Here is a 22142-nt window from a genome sequence, read left to right on the forward strand (position 1 = left end):
ATGTTGTTTACTGGATCTGTCACAGATTTATACTTAGGTTTTTTGTGGGTATCAATATTTTTCTTGCATGTATGTATGTGCACCATGTGTGGGCACCTACTGTCTTTGGACACAAGAGAAACTGAAATTAGAAATGGTTGTGAGTCACCCTGAGAATGCAGGGAATCAAACTCAGGTCCTCTGCAAAAGAAACAAATGTTCTTAACTACCAATCCAACTTTGAACACCTTTAGATAGCTTTTTATATGCCCCAGTACAACCATCCTAAAGATGGTGATACCTATTGTGGGATGAGCCATCCTACATAAATGTGAAATCAAGAAAACCTGCGATAGAAACATCCATTGGCCAATCTGATAAAGGAAGTTCTTCAAGTAAGTGTCCCTTTTCCCAGGTGATTCTAGGTTATGTCAAGTTAACAATAAAACTAGGCAGAATACCATGTTAATGACTAAGCAACCTAGGAACCATCTGAGACAGAAAACTCACATGTTAATATATCCTTAAAGGATCTTTTCCTTTACTTGTAGTTGAAATGCTATGCTGCAAACTGAGCATGGTTAGAAATACACTCTTAAAATGAACATGTTTAGATATAGGCCTACTCTTAATCTGTAGATTGTCCATCCACCAAAATTCCCTATGCTTTCTTTATTATGGGAGAACATTGCTCCAAAAGTTATCTGGGAACTCCCTTTGCCTACTGAATTTTTCCACATTCAGCTGAGTTTATCTGGATTTATTTTCAACAAGATGTAGACCCATCACATGGAGGTTTCATACAACCAGGAGAAGGATGCCCAATCTGACTCTGCCTGGTCAGGTAAGAAATTCCTAATAGAGAAGTCCAAGGTAAGAGAAAGCATCTCTTTTGACAGACAAAGCTTGAAATGATGGGTGAGAAAAATGATATCCTATTGTAAGAACTTGAACCCCAGGAAGAGTATGCAGGCATTCCTGATGTGACTTGATAGTCTATGGTCAGTTTGTAGTGGAGAAGGGCTCCCCCTCTTTGAGGACTAGTGGATGGTATAGGGGTGAATAAAATGTCAGGTAAAACTGGAAGGAGATGAGGGAAGTGGGTATGACTTGTATCTAAAGTGAATAAGTTGAAAAAATAAATTAAAAAAAAACAGAAGAAGAAGAAGAAGAAGAAGAAGAAGAAGAAGAAGAAGAAGAAGAAGAAGAAGAAGAAGAAGAAGAAAAAGAAATTAGGAAAAAGCCTTAAGCTCATTGCCACAGGAGACAACTTCCTGAGCAGAACACCAACAATTCTGGCTCTAACATCAACAATTAATAAATGTGACCTCATGAAACTGAAAGGCTTCTGTAAAGCAATGGACATTTTCAACAGATCAAAACAACAGTGTACAGACTGCAAGATCTTCACAAACTCTACATCTGACAGAGAGCTAATATCCAAAGTATATAAAGAACTCAAGAAACAGCTGTTTCTATCAGTACCACATGGCTAACAAGGAGCCAGGACTACTGGCATCATAAGACAGGAGAGGACCAAATATCACCAATTTGGGAAGAGATCTAAATTCAAAATTACAAGCATAGTTTTACTGAGTATTATTTTCATACTATACACCATAAAATGTAAGAAAAAAATCTAACTTGGAGATATCCTCTATAAAACTGAAGTACACTAAGTAACTTCCATATTTTATTACCAATTCTCATTTGTTGCTATAGCTTCAAGGGAGAAAACATGAGTGAGTTGATAGTAATCACCTAGATTTCTTCTCTGATTATCATATGTCAGAACATGTTACAGGAGCAGAACACCTGTGTTTGGATAAAATGCACATCAAGAAACTAGGACAAGATATCAAGTAAGCATAAGTCCACAAGTATAACCTCCCCAATACATTACACAGTCTGTGCGCTTGGTAAAGAGTTGGTTAAATTCAGTGCGCAATTATAGCATGAGGACCAGAAACTGTTATGTGAGGACCTAGACTACTTAACCAGGAGAATGAGCCAAGTTCAAAAGCCTTGTTTGGCTTTATTCCACTGTGAACCTCTAGAGAAATAAATTATCATTGTTTCTTTCCATAGCTCAAAGGAGCAGAATTGAAACCAATGGATAGGCTCAAAGATAAAATACGTACCTTCACTTCTTAGAAACAAAATGTTAGGGCTAGAGAAATAGTCTAGTTTCTTGCCTTGGAGCACGAAGACCTGAATTGGGTTCTAGAGAAGGCACATTTGAGAAAGCTTGGCATGGCAGTGTGTGTTTCTAATCCTAACACTGGGGAGGTGAAGACAAGTAGATCCCCAAGGCTCATGGCACAGCCATATTATCATACTTGGAAAGCTCCAGGTTGGGGAGAAACCATGTCTCAAAAGAGACAATGGAAAACAGCCAATATTGACCTCTAATTTCCATGTACCTGTGCACATATACAGAAATGAACTCAGCCACATTAGAGTTATTGGTATATTGCTGAGAAACTGAAGGTAAGTGTACCTTAAGACAAAGAAAATTGGAAGTAAGTGGTACAGAAGAGAATTACAAAGAGATTCTGTCAGGCTACATACTAAATAATGACAAAGGAAGGTTGGGGACATGGCTTAATGGGTAAAATATTTGCTGTGAAAACAGGAGTTTGGATTCTTAGAACCCATGTAGATATTTGGTATGGCAAGACAGACCTGTCTCCCCAATCCTAGGGTGAAAAAATAAAAAGGCATATGCTGACAGATCATTGACCAGCCTAGTCAAAAGTCCAGATTCAATGAAGAGATATTGTCTCAAAATGCAATATAATTGAGAAAGACACCTGATATCAGCCTTCCACTTCTACAAGTCTTTGCAGTCACATAATACATACCCAAAGAAAGTAATGAAGGGAGGGAGAGAAGGAGGGATGGAGGGAGGATGGAGGAAAGAAGGAAGGGAAAACAGAAGGAAATATAAAGCAAAGTTTCTACCTTTCTTTACTTTCAAATATACAGAGTGTAGCTATGTAGATGTGCCAATTTCTCTTGGACACTTTGGCAGACATAGTACATACGTTGGAAGGGGTTCTCATGAATCAACTATCTAGCCAAGAGAGGATGATAAATAGTGACATAGTATGTGGCATCAATTTGGAACACAAAAGACTTTCTGAAAATTAAACTTAATTAAAAATATTTAGATTACCTTGAATTTTCTTGGAATGAAAAGTAATAAGAAAAATATACAGTGCATATCAACTGATTTTAGTAGTAGTAAAAGCAATGTAAATGAAGGCTGGAGGATGTATTAGGGGATAAAGATTTTGTATATAAACATCCCAGTCCCCAAGTAAAAGCCAGATGAGGCAGCTCATATGTCTTTTCCCAGTGCTGGAGAGGGCATGGAAACAGGAGGATTCTTCGAGTTATTTGCTGGACAGTATAGCCAGCATGCTAAACTTTAGGTTCAGAAAGAAACCATGTCTCAAAGAGTAAGATGAATCAATAACCTCTGGTCTCATAAGACCCTCTGGAACATAATCCTGAAGTGGTTTCAAACACTTCTCCATCAGTGGTCATACGTATTCAACTTAAGACAAAAGTTTTGAACAAGTACTGGGAAAAGTGAAATGAGCAGAAAAAAATAAAACTTCTAACTTCATATGAATTGTATTAAAACACAGCCTTTTAGCAATTATAGAAGTGAGTGAATATGTACCACATATATCTGAAAAATTGACAATATTACATGCTCTGAAGACATAATTCACACATATAAGAATACATTCCCCATTAATAAAAATATTTATGATATTAAGTGATTCATTTCATTGTTAGATACAGCTTATATAATTTTAAGTATAGAACTCAGGGCTATTACATTCAAACTCACTGAATAACATTTTAAATATTTATTCATTGTTGGGGGGCATGTATGTGGAGCCCAAAGGACAATTTAAGACAAATGTTTATACATTGTTGTTACACTTGCACCTACAGCTCAAGTAACATGGTAAAAGAGGGCCTGGAAAGATGATATTATCCAGAGGACCAGGGAGGTTGCTCTGAGATTGTGTTACCTAGTGATGTCAGTAGCTACATCCATAAAATCTCTTGTCCAAAAATGAACTGAACAAAAATGACACTATCCAACATATCAAACTCTATGGAGAAAACCCCACATGGTCTTCACTGAAAGCTGGGACCAAGAGGTGGGATTCCTAAGGGAAGCATACCAATTGGTTGTATAGTAGTGTAAAATAGTTAGCATTGAAAGCATACATACAAGCAACATTACACAGATCTAATAGGATATATTTAGGACAATGCATGTATATGCATATACACATATTTATGCAATAACAAATAATGAAAAAGAGACAACAAATTTGGAGGAACATGAGGAAAAGGTGTGTGGAAAGGCTTAGAGAAATGAAAGGGAATGGATAAATGCCATAATTATATTATAATCTCAAAGTTAAAAAAATAAAGAAAAAGAAAGAATCTTTATTAAAGAGAGGGGGAAACTATAACATAAAACAATTGGGTTTCTTCTTCTACCATTTGGATCTTAGGGATCAACCTCAGGTACTTGGGCTTGACAGCAAGAATCTTTATCCATTGATCCATTATGTTGGTCCCACTAACATATTTTTAATAAACTTTTAAATTAAAATTAGAAGACAATACATATTTATAGATTATAAAAATTTCTGTAGCTTTTGGCAATATTGGTCAAATATCTATAGTCAACATGGACACAAAATCTTCAAAGAAAAACTGAATGTGCTTTATTATAATATATTTTATGCTAATGTTTTCAGAAAGACACAGAGGCAAATAGTCAGGAAGTGCCTGGTTCAATTTTTGTGGTAGAATAAAACAGAAACAAAAAAGAGAAATTCAGGCAATACTGCCATCGCTCACCCTTCTTTACCCCAAACAAGGGGCGATTTACCCATATGAAAATACTCCAGAAAATCCATGAAGGAAGGTTAAGCTCAATGATTGCAGAATGAGCATGTGTCCCCACTGTGACCTTCTAAACACTGGTATCTCTCTTTCCCCAGTGAACACTGGGTATCTCTGGACTGTTTTCTTTGGTGACTGTCTGGTTTTGCATTCTTACAAGCAAGTGTACAGGGGGTCCAGTCTCCACCTAGGAGGCTTATTGAGAAAACGGAATAGCAGGGAGTCAAGATGCCAGATGTCTGATCTGTGGAGAGGAGACCACAGTCACTACCAGGAGCCATGGACCACAGGAGCTTGGGATAACTGTATGAGAGATATTGACATAGTGTATACTATGGAGGAGTCAGACCTCCACTCATCCAGTGTCCCATGGAGGATGGCAGACCAGTCCCCAGAGCCTGGATAGGACACTGCCTGTGAGCTTCAAGCTGTGAGCTGTAGCCTTGCTTGGCAGTGCAAACTCAGTATTTGGGTCTGAAATCCCAGCAGGGAAGCATCAGAGCTCCTAGCCTAGGGAAATCTCAGGGAAAGGGGTGGACCTGTCTTCACACCCTACCCACCCACCCTGCACTAATCCACAGAAAGCCCCAGTGTCACACAGGGGCCTAGTTGGCTATGGGCACATCACCCAGCCACAGTGACAGGTTCTGAGATGGGAGACACTACTGGGGGTCATGAATCACAGCAGCTGCCTGAGTAGGGCTGGACAGAAGCCTAACTGCTGGCCCTAGAGGACTGTCTTGGCACAATTGGTCACAATAGACCCAGCCTAACCAGGCTCCATGACCTAGCATGGACTCTGGCACTCTTAGGAGTGCCTGGGCAGGCCAGATGGGACAGAGCAAAAACCTAGCCAACCAACAACAATCAGAAGGCAGTACCTGCTCTCTCCCTGAAAGGCAGAACGTACATCTCACTACCTGGTTGGAGCAGGCAGAAACTTAAACAACATCTAGAAGCCAGCAGGGCTTCAGGCCCTCTAGAGTGATCTGAGCCTAGAAGCCAAATCCCCAGGGACCAAGGGCAGGGTATTCAAATCCCAGCCAAAGTGAGGATAACTGGCTTCCGCAAACTGATACTGGAGTTGCAGAGCACCAGCACCTACCTCAGTTGAGCCAAGGGGGAGCCCAGACAGTGGAGCAAAGTCTTCAGGAGCAAAACCAGGCCACCTGCCTGTCCAAGGAAGAGTTCTCTGACCACCACAGGCAAAGAGCCTCACCTATAATCACACACCAACAAACTGCTCTCAATGACCAGTAAAGGACACGAAAAGCTACCTCCCAACATCATAGACAGCAAGATGACTAGTTGTCAGTGTAGAAACAAAAACAACAAAGATCAAAACAATATGCCATCTCAAGCTCCCAGCTATCTAAAAGAAAGCAACCCGGAGACTCAAGCACAATTTCAATACAAGACAAGACCTCAAATTTTTAGTAATGAAGATGATAATGGAAGAAACAAATAAAATACATAAACAAATGCAAGAAGATCCAGCAAACAGGTGGAAGACAAAAAAAAAAGGCCTATAGAGAAGCACTGGAAGAAATTCAGAAAAATACAAACTTATGAAGGAAATCAATAAAATAGTTCAAGATCTGAAGCTAAAAATGAAAACAATGACAAAGACACAGATCAATGAAAAACAGGAAAGAGAAAGCTTAGAGAAAAAAGTAAGCAACACAGAGGTGAGCTTCTCTAACAGAATCCAAGAGATAGAGGACTGAATCTCGGGACTAGAAGATACAATTGCAGATCTTGAAGCAACCATAAAAGAAAATGCTAAATCTGAAAAATTCCTGACACAAAACATCCACGAAATCAAGCACATCATCAAAAGACAAAACCTGAGGATAATAGGCATTGAGGAAAGAGAAGACACCCGACTCCAAGGCCCAGAAAATATTTTCAACAAAATCATGGAAGAAATTTTCCCCAATTTAAAGAAGCAGATGTTTATAAATGTACAAGAGGCCTACAGAACACCAAATAGAGCAGACTAGAAAAGAAAAACATCCTGCCACATAGTAATCAAAACACAAAATATACAGAACAAAGAAAAGATATTAAAAACAGAAAGAGGAAAGAGCCAAATAACATAAAATGGCAAAACAATCAGAATTACACCTGACATCTCAGCAGAGACCATAAAAGCCAGAATGTCCTAGAAAGAGATCCTGCAACCCTTAAGAGACCACAGATGCCATGACAGACTACTATACCCATCGAAACTATCAATAACAATTGATGGAGAAAATAAGATATTCCATGACAAAAACAAATTCAAACACTACCTAGCCACAAATCCAGCTTTACAGAAATTACTAAAAGTAAAACTCCAACCCAAAGAGGCAAGCTACAAGCAAAATTACATGGGACATAGATAACTACACCATCATAAAAACACAATCACACACAATATCTCCACTGCAACCAATATAAAAATCAGGGATTTAACAGTCACTGGTTCTTAGTATCTCTCAACATCAATGTTCTCAATTCTCCAATATAAAGATAGAGACTAGCTGAATGGATGCATACACAAGATCCGACATTATTCTACATTCAAGAAACATATTTCAGCCACAAGATTAGACATTACTTTAGGGTAAAAGGCTGTAAAAAAAGACAATCCAAGCAAATGGGCACAAAAAAAAAAAAAAAAAAAAAAAAACAAGCTGGTATAGACATTTTAATATAAAATACAATAAACTGTGCATCAAAATTAACCAAAAGGGATGAGGAATAACATTTCATACTCATCAAAGGTAAAGTCAACCAAGATGACATCACAATTCTAAACAAATATGCTCCCAATACAAGAGCACCCACATTTTTAAAAGAACTATTAACAAAGCTTAAAACACATATTGACCCCCACACTTTTATAGTGGGAGATTTCAACTTCCCACTTTGACCAAAACATAGGTCAGTGAAATAGAAACTAAACCAAGAAATAGCAACACTAACCAATGCTGTGAATCAAATGGATTTAACAGATATTTGCAGAACTTTTCACCCAAACACAAAGGATTATACCATCTTCTCAGCACTCCATGGAACCTTGTCCAAAATTGATCACATAGTAGATCACAAAGGAAGCCTCAACAGAAAGAGAAAGATTGGAATAATACCTTGTATCCTATTAGATCACCATAGTATAAGGCTGGACTTCAACAACAACAGAAATAACAAAAAGCCTACACACACATGGAAACTAAACAACTCTCTACTTAATGACACCTGGGTCAAAGAAGAGATAAAGAAAAAAATTAAAGACTTCCTGAAATTCAATGAAAATGAAGGAACAACATATCCAAATTTGTAGGACACATTGAAAGCAGTGCTACGGGTAAAATTCATAGCATTAAGTGTCTTTATAAAGAAATTGGAAACATCCCACATAAGTAACTTAATGACACACCTGGAACCCTAGGGAAAAAGAGAGGCCGAAACACCGAAGTGGAGTAGAAATCTGGAAATAATCAATTCAAGGCTGAAATCAATAAATTAGAAACAAAGAGAACAATTCAAAGAATCAACAAAACCAGGAGCTGGTTCTTTGAGAAAATCAACAAGATAGACAAACCATTAGCCAAACTAACTAAACGGCAAACAGACACTGTACAAATCAACAAAATCAGAAATAAAAAGGGAGACATAACAACAGATACTGAAGAAATACAAAGAATCATAAGATCCTACTTCAAAGGCATATATGCCACAAAATTTGAAAATCTAACAGAAATGGACAATTTTCTTGCTCTATTATATTTGCCAAAATTGTATCAAGATTAGATAAACAAATTAAATACACCTATTCCCATACAGAAATAGAAGCAGTCATTAATAGTTTCCTAAGCAAAAAAATCCCAGAGACAGATGTTTTCAGTGCAGTATTCTACCAGACCTTCAAAGAAGACCTAATACAGACACTCTTCAAATTACTCTGAAAGATAGAAATAGATGGAACATTACCAAACTCATTCTATGAGGCCACAGTCACTTTGATACTTAAACCTCACAAAAACCCAAAAAAGAAAGAGACCAAATTCTCTTATGAACATTGATGCAAAAATACTCAATAAAATACTTGCAAACTGAATACAAGTACACATTAAAGATACCATTCACCACGACCAGGTAGGCTTCATTCCAGGCATGCAGGGAAGGTTTAATATATGGAAATCCATCAATGTAATCCACCATATAAACAAACTGAGAGAAAAAACACATGGTCATCTTTTTAGATGCAGAAAAAGCATTTTACAAAATCCAACTCCCATTCATGTTTAAAGTTTGGAGATCAGGGATTTAAGGCACATATCTAACATAATAAAGGCTATATACAGCAAGCCAATAGCCAAAATCAAAGTAAATAGAGAGGTACTCAAGGAAATTCCTCTAAAATCGAGGAACAAGCAAAGCTGCTCACTTTCTCCATATCTCTTCAATATAATTCTTGAAGTTCTAGCTAGAGCAATAAGACAACAAAAGCAGATCAAGGGGATTCAAAAGGGAAAGAAGGAAGTCAAGTTATCCCTATTTGCAGATGATATGATAGTGTGCATCAATGACCCCCAAAATTCCCCCAGAGAACTCCTGTAGCTGGCAAACACCTTCAGCAAAATGGCTGGACACAAAATAAGAAAAATAGTCAGTAGCTTTCCTATATACAAATGACAATTGTGCAGAGGAAGAAATTAGGAAAAGTACCCCATTCATAATAGTCACAACCAACATAAAATATCTAGGGGTAACTTGAACCAAGCAAGTGAAAGACATATATGAAAAAAAAAAACTTCGTATATCTGAAGAAGGAGATGAAAGCTGAGATCAGTAGATGGAAAGATCTACCTTATTTGTGGATCAGGAGAATTAACCTAGTAAAAATGGACATCTTACAAAAAGCAATTTACAGATGCAATGCAATCCCCATCAAAATACCTACACAATTTTTAAAAATTGAAATATAAATTCTCAACTTCATATCAAAAACCAAAAACTCAGAATAGCTAAAAACAATTCTGTACAAGAAAAGATTCACCAGAGGAATATCCATACCTGATCTCAAGATATACTATAGAGCAACCTTATTTTAAATAGCATGATATTAGCATATCAGTAGGATGTTTGATCAATGGAATAGAATCAAAGACCTAGAAATGAATCCACACACATATGGACACTTGATTTTTGACAAAGAAGCCAAATTTATTCAAAGGAAAAATGATTGCTTCTTCAACAAATGGTGCTGGTCTAACTGGATGTCTAGATGGAAAAAAATGCAAGTAGATCCATATTTATCACCATGAACAAAACTCAAGTTCAAGTGGATTAAAGACCTCAACATAAAACCAGAGATACTAAATCTGTTAGAAGAAAAAGTAGGGAAGAGTCTGGGACTCACTGACACAAGAGACAACTTCCTGTACAGAACTCCAACAGCCCAGGCATTAAGGTCAACAATGAATAAATGGGAACTCATGAGGCTGCAAACCTTCTGTAGGGCAGAAGACACTGTCAACAAAACAAAGAAACTCCCTACAGACTGGGAAAAGATTTTCATCAATTCTACATCTGACAAAGGTCTAATATGCAAAATATATAGAGATAAAGAAACTAAGCACCACCAAACCAAATAACCCAAACAAGAAATGGGGCTCAGAACTAAACAGAGAATTCTCAAACGAGGATTAGCGAATGGCTGAGAAACACTTAAATACTCAATGTCCTTAGTCATCAGAGAAATGAAAATCAAAACAACTCTGAGATTCCTTTTTATACCCATCCAAATCTGAATAGCCAAGATCAAAAACTCAAGTGACAGCACATGCTGGCAAGAATGTACAAAAAAGGGAAACACTCCTTCATTGCTGGTAGGAATGCAAACTTGTACAACCATTTTGGAAATCAATTTGGCCCTTTCTCAGAATACTGGGAATAGGGCTACCTCAAGACCCAGCTCTTCCACTTCTTGGAATATACCCAGAAGATGCTCCATCACACAACAAGGACATATGCTCAACCATGTTCAGAGCAGCCTGATAACAACCTAAATGTCCCTCAGTATAGGAATGGATAAAGAAACTGGTACAATTACACTGTGGAATATTACTCAGCTATTAAAAATAAGAAAATCCTGAAATTTGTGGACAAAATGTTGGAACTAGAATGATCATATTGAGTGAATTAGCCCAGAGTCTGAAAGACTCACATGGTATATTCTCATTTATAATTGGACACTAGTCCAACAGGGATGTTCACTGAAAGTCTTCACTTACCCAGAGATTGAGATAGATATGAGGATCTCGTACTGGGACTCTAGGTGAGAGAAGTATGGGAGAATAGGGAAATAGAAGGATCCAGAGGGTCCTTGAAACCTACAAGAACATCATGATGGACAGATCTGGACCCAGGGGGGTCTGCTCAAGCTTTGGCTTCAACCAAAGACAATACATTTAGTAAATATTGAACACTTACTCAGATCTAGCCAATGGACAGGACATTATCCACAGTTGTGTGGAGAGCAGGGATTGACTATGACATGAACTCTGGTGTCCCATATTTAATCACTTCCCCTTGGTGAGGAGGCCTGGTAGCACTCAGAGAAAGAATAGAAAGGTTACCAAGATGAGACCTGATGGGCTGTGACCATATGGTGGGGGTGGGGGGAAGGTCACCTTCTGTCACAGACCTAGGGGATGGAAATAGGGTGAAAGAGGAAGGGAGGGAGAAACAGGAAGAGCGACAAGCAGGGGGATAAAAATTGATATAATCTGAATAAATTAATAAAAAAGAAAATATTCTAGTTTAAAGGATCCCTGTCAACCACTTATATGAAACTATATAGCACTGATGTATTTTTTTATAGTTCTAATTTTATATATTTATATTTTCCTATTATTAAAATATTGTCCAAGTGAATATACCAGGTGATATGCATATTAAAATTAGTTTTCTAAATTTCTGTTTAATACAAAAGCATACATGAATGCTAATATCTGTACACATTTGGAAACAGAATGGGTTTCTATAATTTTATTCTTATCTATTTGACAAGAAAAATATCCATATACTAATTTTGAATTTAATCATTTTAAATAATTTAGAATGATTTCTAAATTTGTATTCACAACAAATTCTTGAGGTATTTATCTTAGTTTTAACATACCCTTTTTATGTTTGTGCATATTTATGAGAATTATGTGGGGTTTTAAAACTGTGATTATGTTTGCTAAGGTTCATTATGAAAACTGCTTAGCAGTTAGTTTTCAGATGACGCTATCCCCATGTGGTAGTGGATACCTATAATCTTACCCCTTGGGTTTTAGAGTCAGCAAGGTTAGAAATTCAAATTAATTCTTAATTACATAGCAAATCTGAGGTTAGTCTGTGCTACATGGGACCCTGTTTCAAAAACAAGTATATAAACATCAACAATATACAAGGAATAATTTTGGCATTGGATTTTATTACCTGTTTTCTAGGATGCATATTTAAGAGCTGTGGTATGACTATTGTCAAATGAAAGTCAAGTCATATTCAATTTCAGTGACGACAGACTCTTCTAGCAGGTGCCTTAACCCTGGGTAGCAAGCAGAACTGTTCTTATCCACTGTCTTTAGACTCATCTCACCTGAAAACCTATCAATTAATTCACTGAGATTCATAAATATTTAAACCTGGCTCCCTCTCCTGAATGGCAGTTATGCATAAAAATTAAAATACTACAAATATCTCAATAAAAGAATTTTAAGAGCTAGGAAGGTGACTCACTTGGTAACAATCTTGCCTTGGATTCAAAAAGATTTGAGTTTGAAACATGAACCAACGTTAAAAAGCTGGGCTTTGTAAGTAGAGATTGTAATCCCAGGGCAGAGAAGATGGAGACAGAAGGGGCCAGCCAGTCTAATGTACTTTGTGAGGTCCAAAGCTATAAGAATTCCAGACTCAAAAAAGTAAGGTCGATGACACCTGAGGAATGACAGTGAAAGCAATCCTCTCACACATGCTCTATTTTGGACATTCCCAGGCTCAGGTTGCTATCACAAGTATGGGAATAACTTGCCATAAAAGAGTTCCTGTGTAACATTAGTTTTCTGTTATAATTGTATGTGAATGCCAAGTAGTCCTTTTTGAGGACTCTTTCTAGCCAATAGCAACTCCTTGGTACATGGGTGTATAGACTAGGTGGCTCTGCAGGGGTCACAGATACAAAGATAATATATTTATAGTTGAGAGTTTGGAAATTACGCCTACAAACTGAAAGCCAATGGAAGACAGAAAACCCCTAAATGCCTGGGATGGTTGACAGTCTTGTGATAGAGTATTCAATAGAGGTTGGAAATGACCAAAATACATTATATACATATATAAAATCATCAAAGAAGGCAGGAGCAGCAGAGCACCTCTATTTTAGGATATATTTCCATCTGTTCCCCAGCTGCCTGCCCCACCTGCCTCAGAAACAGCAAGAAACCAAAAGCAGTGAACCCAGAGGAGTTGAATTACAACCAAAGCCTCGTTGAGTATAACTATCCCAAATTCTCAGACCATCAGAGAGTATGAAAAGTGCTAACAACTGAGACATCATAACAGGAAGAGGTCAGCAATAGAATACAGGTAACAATTCCCAGGGCCATTTGACATAATAAGAAACTAGCAGTCCTAGCACAGCAAGTCCTGGACATACCATCATATGTGATGCAGAAGAAGAAGATTTGAGGTTCAATTGAGGTTGTGAAATTGATAGAGGCCTTAAAGGAAAATTTAAATCCCTGAAACTATAACAGGAATATATAAAGAAAGTGGTGAAAAATTAAACAAATGGCTTAAAGAAATCAGTGAAAGACATGAAAGTACAAGCAAATAGGAAAAAGAAATGAATAAAAGGATTCAAGACCTACAAATTGAGATAGAAGCACTGAAGAGAACAAAATCTGAGACAATCCAATCTTGCAAAAGGAAAACCTAGGGAGGAGTACAAAAACCACATACACAAGCATTACCAACAGAATACAGGAGATGGAAGATAGAATATCAGGAATAGAAGATATGATTGAAAAAATTTAAAACAGTCAAAGAAAATGTTAAATCTTAAAAGCTCCTGATATAGAATATCCAAGAAATCTGGGAAACTATGAAAAGACCAAAATTAAAGATAATGGAATAGAAGAAAAATAAGACTCCTAGCTCCTAGGCCCAGAAACTATTTTCAACAAAATCATAGAAGAAAACTTCTCTAACTTTGTGGGAAGCCATGCCAAATTCTGCCATGTCAGAAATCCTGTGCTTAGGCTGCATGCTACCTTCAAGTTGCTGACCTTTGCCTCATGAGGTCTTCTGTTCTAGGCTATCCTTGCACTATTTAACTTTGAAAGAAGGAGGGAAGTCCCAAGTTGGAACCATCCAGAGGATCAAGGAAGTTCTTACAGGGAACTACTCAGAGAACTAGGAAGTTTTACAGGGAGTGATTCAGGCTATTGTATTCTTGCCTAGGGGATAAATTAGAATAGATCCTATTGACCTTGCTCTCTAGATATTCTTACTAGTCAGCATTAAAGTGAACCTTGATCAGAAATTTCCTGACTTGGTTAGTTATTTCTTGCATCTTTGTATCCTACTTTCAATCCCCACCCCCTCTTTCAGGTGAACCCTGATTCGATTTTTCCAGCTACAGAACTCCAATAGATTGGTTAGAAAAGAAAACGCTCCCACCACATAGTACTCAAAACACTAAAAGCACAGAACAAAGAAAGAATATTAAAAACTGCTGGAGAAAAAGACTAAGTCACACATAAAGGCAAATCTATCAGAATTACCCCTAACTTTTCAACAGAGACTATGAAATCCAGAAGGGCCTGGTTGGAAGTCATGCAGACACTAAGAGACCACAGATGCCAACCAGGATTTCCATATCCACCAAAGCTTCTAATCACCATAGATGGAGAAAACAAGATTTTCCATGGTAGAACCAAGTTTAGTTGTACCTAGCAACAAATCCAGCCCTACAAAAAGATACTAGAAGGAAAACTCCAACCCAAGTTGGTTAACTCTATGCAGGAAAACAAGGAAAATAAATAACTCCACATCCCCAAAACCAAAAGAAAGGAAACATGTGCACATGCATATGTGTACAGGCCCACACATTCACACACACACACACACACACACACACACACACACACACACACACACACCACCACCACCACCACCACCAACAACAACAACAACATTGAAAAAAACAGGAACCAAATATCTCTGTTTATTACTATCAACAATGGCATCAATTCCCAGTAAAAAGACACAGGTTAACAGAATGGATGTGAAAATAGGACACATCATTTTGCTGCATACAAGAAACACATTTCAGTAATAAAGATAGGTATTTCCTCAAAGTAAAGAGCTGGAAAGAGATATTCCAAGCAAACAAAGCCAAGAATCAAGCTGGAGTAGCCATTCTATTATCTAATAAAATAGACTTCCATTCCAACCAAAATTAATCAAAAGATATGAGGAAGGACACTTCATACTCATTGAAGGAAAAATATACCAAGATGATATCTCAGTCCTGAACACCTATGCCTCAAATGCAGGAGCATCTACATTCATAAAAGAACCACTACTAAAGCTTAAATCACACATCAAACCCTGAACATTAATAGTGAGAGACTTCAACAACCCACTCTCCCCAATAAACAAATCATCAAGCCAGGAAAAAAAATGAAGAAATAATGAAACTACTAGAGGTCATGAATCAAATGGATGTAACTGATATCTACAGAACATTTCACCCAAAACAAAGAAATATACCTTCTTCTGAGCAAATCATGGAACCTTATCCAATATTGACCATATACTTTGCCACAAAGCAAACCCCCACAGATAAAAGAAGTTCAAAATAACCCCTTGCATCTTATCTGACCATGACAAATGAAAGCTGGAACTCAAAGCAACAGAAACAACAGAAAGACTACAAACTCATGGAAACTGAAAACTCCCTACACATGACCTCTGGGTCAGGGACAAAATAAAAAGAGAAATAAAATACTTCATAGAATTCAGTGAAAATGAAGGCACAACATACCAATACTTATGAGACATAATGAAAGCAGTGCTAAAAGGAACATTAATAGCACTAAGCACCTTCACAAAGAAATTGGTGTGATCCCACACTAGCAGCTTAACAGCACACCTGAAAGCTCTAAAACAAAAAGAAGCAGACACATCCAATAGGAGTAGACATACAGAACTCATCAAACTCAGGGCTGAAATCAGTAAATTAGAAACAAAGAGAACTGAAGAACCCTAACACCAGGGACCCCATGCTCCCCCCCCCAAAAAAAAAAAAAAACAGTTTTCTTGACTAGACCAACTCTCTGACAGGCTTCAGGTTTTTACAATGTCTAACTAGGCCAAGTTTCTAACAATTCCTGGAAAAACCATAAGTTATGAACAGCTCATGGGAATCTAGTCAGCTTATAGAACAAAATGAAAATATATAATGTTTTTATTATTTCATCTAGAGCTAACCACATCTAATCAAATTAAAAGAAAACTCCTGTCTAAGAGCCAAAACCTCAGTGACTCAAAAACTCCTCAGTAACCAAACAGCCAACCCTGAATCCCTCATGCACTCTGACTCAGTTCTGACCAACTCCCAGGTGAACCTATTATGTCAAAAAGTTGAATTTTGAGTTTAGCTATCACAGATTTCTTTTTAACCTCAGCTGTATGATTTATTTAATGGTACACAGCTATCCATAGTTCATTGACTTCATCATCTTTTTTTTTTATTTTCATTCTTTCTTACCTCAAGTCAGTTCTATATTATCTCATAGTTACCATATTTAATGCATTTGTTGCAAACCTTTTAAAAATACAGTGTTGATTATCATATGTTTTATTATGTGGATAGTATTATGCTAGGAAGATGGTGCATTTGAGTGTACAGGATGTTGCAGCTTTAAGTCATTGCTAAACCCAGGGACTCAGATACTCCCTTTTTTTTTAAGTCTTTGTCTCTCCTCTCTCTCCTTCTCTCTCTCTCTCCTTCTCTCTCTCTCTCTCTCCTCTCTCTCTCTCTCTCTCTCTCTCTCTCTCTCTCTCTCTCTCTGTGTGTGTGTGTGTGTGCCTGTCTTTCTATCTCTCTCTCTCTTCCCTCTCTCTTACTCCATGTATGTCTTTCTAATCTGATTTGTTGCTGCCTAGTCTTTTCTGCAGTGAACATATTCATAAACTCTGAATGGATTCAAAGATAAACACATAAGAGTCTAAAATAGGGAGGATATATCAGTGGTATAATTGCTTCATATGCAAGCATGAGGGCCTGAGTTTGGATCCTCAGTGCACATATAAAAAGCTGGCTGTGACCATATGTTCTTGTAACTAATCAAGGAGGGGTGGAGACAGATAGATTCCAGGCACTAATTGGGCACCCTAGCCCAAATGGAGCACCTCAGTAAGAGATTCTGTCTCATGAAAGCAAGAGACACTATAGAAGAGTTCCTGATATACTCTTTTTCCCTTTGTATATACATGAGCATAGTATACAACTTCAGTTAGGCAAGTGTACACATAAGAATTCACAATACACACTCAATCAGTAATTACCACAAATAGTGATAAAAGTTTGCATCACCAACTGCTTCTTGAATTTCTCTGGAAAATGTGCCCAAGAATAGAGGATACATTTCTGACCTGCCCTATTAGTGTATATTCACACTAATTTTACACACATGCATGCATATACACACATATACAAATATAAACACACATAACCATGCATATAAACACACACAAATACACAGACATTTACACAAAAGTACAGGTATATACACATGCACACAAATATATATACATGAATACATACACATGTACAATCAAAAACAAGTACAAACACATACACAAGTAAAGATGATATACAAAATACATGCATACACATGTCATACAAATGCACACACACACACAAACCCCATTTGGTCTTTCAGAATCTCAGTCTTTGAAAGTGATCAGAAACACAAATATATTAAATATGACTATCTTCAATACTTCTTGGTCTGGCCACATTTCATTTACCTTTTTCCCTTTTTGTTTTATTTATTTATTTTTTATTTGGATTCAGCTGTATGATTAACTTTCATGGGATTCAGACTTCTGATTTTTCAAATGATATCCTAACATTCAGGAATTCATAATTAAATTAATTAGCAGTAAATTTAAATGTGTGTTAACACATGCCAGACACTAAAAATTGCTTTCTGAGCTCCACTGTGTCATGTTGACCTGCATAAGTTATATTCAAGATATTAGTCCTTAGTTGTATTTACATTTTTGCAATTATCTCCTTGTCTTTGCTAATATCATTTATATTTTCTTCTAAAATAAATTATATATCTTTTATGTAAAATGTTCATTAACCCTGTACTAAGAAGACTGTTCATTCTGTAAAGTGTTTGCCTCACAGATAATATACCCATAATTTGGACTCTCAGCACCCATAGAAAATGATGGCTCATTCCTGTAACCCTAACAATGGGGAATCAGAAGTAGGAGGATCCCTGAAACTCTCTAATCAGTTAGTTTTTCCAGATTTTTGAATTCCCTGTAGGCTTTGAACTTTTTCAAACTTACTTTATTTTGACTTCTTTAAGGCTTATTATACCTCCCTTCCAAGCCACCCTAGATAGGAGAGAAAAGAAGTTAAAGGGAACAGAAGAAATAGACTTCTTTAGACTCAGTTCCCTGGAACAATTCCACTGGCAGAGTCAGCAGGATTCCAACAGACCCATTAAACAGCAAACCAGCAATTCAGCAAAGTGACTATCACAACAGCTAGAATCCAGAGCAGCAACCAAAACTTTGAAGAATTCACTGGAACAGTTCTATCTAGGAGTGTCTCTAAGGGGAGCAATGAACAGCCAAATAATAGGTAAAAATGCCAAGACCAAAAAATCCCACCCTCTTGTTTTGGGTATATATACCCAACTTAATTGTAGTAATACTATAGCTATCTAGGTCTTCAACCCCATCAGAAACTTAAGAAAGAAATATAACCTACTATGTAGGAAGTTCAGGCAAGCAGCTTCCAAAATTACAAACAGGACAGAGACACTTGACTGAGTGCACAGTCACCAAAGGTTTTCTATATAACTGGGGCACCCAATCTTCAACCCACTGGCTCAGAATATCTGACTGACTGTTCTGTGAAGCAGAAATTTTGAAAGACTGGCCCACCTGGTATCTGTAAATTTGGATAGTAAATTTCCACGTGAAATGCTCGTTCACAATTTGAAAAGTCTGTCTGCTATCAACAGTACAGATAAGAACAGATTTTTAGTCCAGTGGCGATTTTTCCACATTTGTTTCTTTGATGCCTATCACTTTCATTGAAGTAGACTGGAGGTTCTACCAGGAGAAGATGTGTATCTACTTCAGAGAAACCCTTTCTTATTAGATGACATATCCAGTAGATCTCTGAAGTGATTGAAGATCATCTATTTACTATAGTGCATAATCATATCTGCCTATGTATGTATCTATTTATATATTTGTCTATCCATTATCTATTTATCAATCAATCTGTCTGTCTATGTATCTATCTATCTATCTATCTATCTAGTCCAGTGTACCTATTTAAACATTGTTTTTTTCTAGCTATGGACTATCTGCTTAATCAAGAAAATATATACAAGAGACTAAATAAAGCTTATTCTATAATTAACTAAACAAGTATCTAAAAAGACTACAAGTAAGATTTCTAGATGACTACTATCTTGCATCTCCAACCATCCTGAACAGTTTGCAATAGTTACCTTTCATAATAATAGAACTTTATATCACATTTTCAAATGAGTTGCATAAGTACTGTACATTAAGCAAAAGTTAAACAAAGTAATCTTAAAGTTCTATCAATATACAATACCAATGTAAAATATTTGAGGCTAATAGATTCAATAATCTACTTTTTATCCTATAATTCTATACCTCCCTTTTTCCATCCTTTACCCTAATACTAGATTGAATAGAAAGATAAGAGAGAAAACATAGTGGGGAGAAAAAAGGAAATCCCTAAATCTAACCTTTACTACCAACCTCCATAGACAATAGCAAAAACTGGTAACCCACAAACAACATCCACATCATCTTTTGGGAATGGTGGCATTGTGTTCTTAAAGTTATTGTTTCTGGTCTATGTGTAAAACCATCTTTTGGGTATCCTTAGAAAATCAGGATATGGGCCAAGTGCTGGAAATGCAAGCTTTATCTATTTCTATCCAGTCTTTCTGAGACAAATCCTTTTGGTTAGCCCTTTTGGAGTTGATATGCATGCAAATTCTTGAGTAAACAGTGCTGAAGCAGGCTGTGAGGCTGAATTACCTGGGATATTTGTTTTTTTTTTTTTCTTCATTACTACATAATCCTTTGCTCTAAAAAGGAAACCCAAATTAAAAATGTATGAGTACAGACATAAATAAATAAATAAATATATATAGATATATGTAACAGATCCTTATAGTGTATGTATATATACATATATATGGAATATGCAATGTACAAAAAATATCTTTATAAGTTTGGTTGGTTTCATTCTCTGTAGATACAAAGTACATAAACATAGTCACGTCCCCATCTCAAAATTATTGCAGGTTTCCATTCCATTGTCAACAGATCCTTATAGTATATTGGTTGTCCTATAGACCAATGTCTCTCAGGTGGTAGTGTTCTTTTTTCATCAACATTCAGAGAATTCAGAGTCAACAAAGCATTATTTAATCTGTCACTGGAGGGCTTTACTCTTCCTTTGTGTTTAATAAGTATCTCTTTTAAGGTATGATTGGCTCTTTCTTGTAGGATTTTGTTGTATACCAGTAATGTGCTTTTTATTATAATATGCAAAAAGGTTCTACATCTTATTGGATACATATGCAGGAGCATTGTCAGTCTTAATTTGTGCACGTATGCCCATAATTGACATTATTTCCAATAAATGTTTAATTACACAATCAGCCTTTACATAACTTAAAGCAATTACTCATTGAAACCAGAAGTATGTATAAATGGTATGAGGTACGTACCATTGTTTACCAAATTCTTCAAAATGAAACACATCCATTTGCCAGATTTTATTCCTTTTGGTACTCCTAGGGTTATTTCTAGCAGGCAAAGGAGTTTGGTTATACAGGAAACATCTATGACATTTTTTATTATTTCTTTGGTTTGTTGCTGAGTGCTAGATATTTTTTCTTCAAACATTTACTGCTAATATGATGCTTCTCATGAAATTTTGAGACTTCTAGCATATTTCTTATTAGTAATTTGTCAATTTCCTCATTTTTTTGTGCCAATGGACCTGCAAAATCTGTAGGAATATGAGTAATATACAAGGAATAACTTCTACTTCTGATATCTTGTTGCAATTCTATTAATAACAAAGCCAATTCTGAGTTATCAGGAGTAAATTCAGCAGTTTTATATGCAAAAATATTTTTTCTGAATATTGAATGTCAGTAATTAGGTTGTAACATATAGGCAGCAAAGTCTCTTTATGGGTTCCACAATATCGAGAGTAGGAACTACTTCTGATATATACTCTGGTCCCCCAGGGTGTGTCACTTCCAGATCACAGAGAAAGAGGATACAGGTAATACAGATGAGACTTGATGAGCTCAAATCAGATATTAAGGGAGGAGGGCTCCCCTTTCTGAGGTCTAGGGGAGAAAGGGAGAGAGGAAGAGGGAGGAAGGGAGAGGGGATAAGAGAGGGAGGGTAGGATCAAGAAGTGATAAAAGAGGGGACTACAATGGGGATGTTAAAAAAAATTAAAACTTGAGTTCTAAGATGGCAGATCCTGTCACGCACTGTATCTGAACTACTGCATGGAGACCAGGGAACGGACTGGGAGCCACAGACTGCAAGAACTAGAGAACACTGGGTGAGTAGGGTCCCACAGAATGCAGAGCACAGGTAGGTTTGGCCCCGTGTCAACCAAAAAGCCACAGAGGTCCTGAATCTACTCCCCAGGCATTGGAAAGAAACCCACCTGCAGACTGTAGTGAGCCTCTATAGTCCAAACACAGTGTGTGGGACAGTGGAATACCAGAACTCATGGCCTGGGGAAGTCCCGGGGAAACAGGCGAATCTGTCCTCAGACACCTCCACCCACCCCACACCAGTTCACTGACAGCCCCAGAGGCGGGGGGTAAGCCCAGACAGCT

Source organism: Acomys russatus, chromosome 6 (assembly GCF_903995435.1).
Source record: "Acomys russatus chromosome 6, mAcoRus1.1, whole genome shotgun sequence".
Lineage (NCBI taxonomy): Eukaryota > Metazoa > Chordata > Mammalia > Rodentia > Muridae > Acomys > Acomys russatus.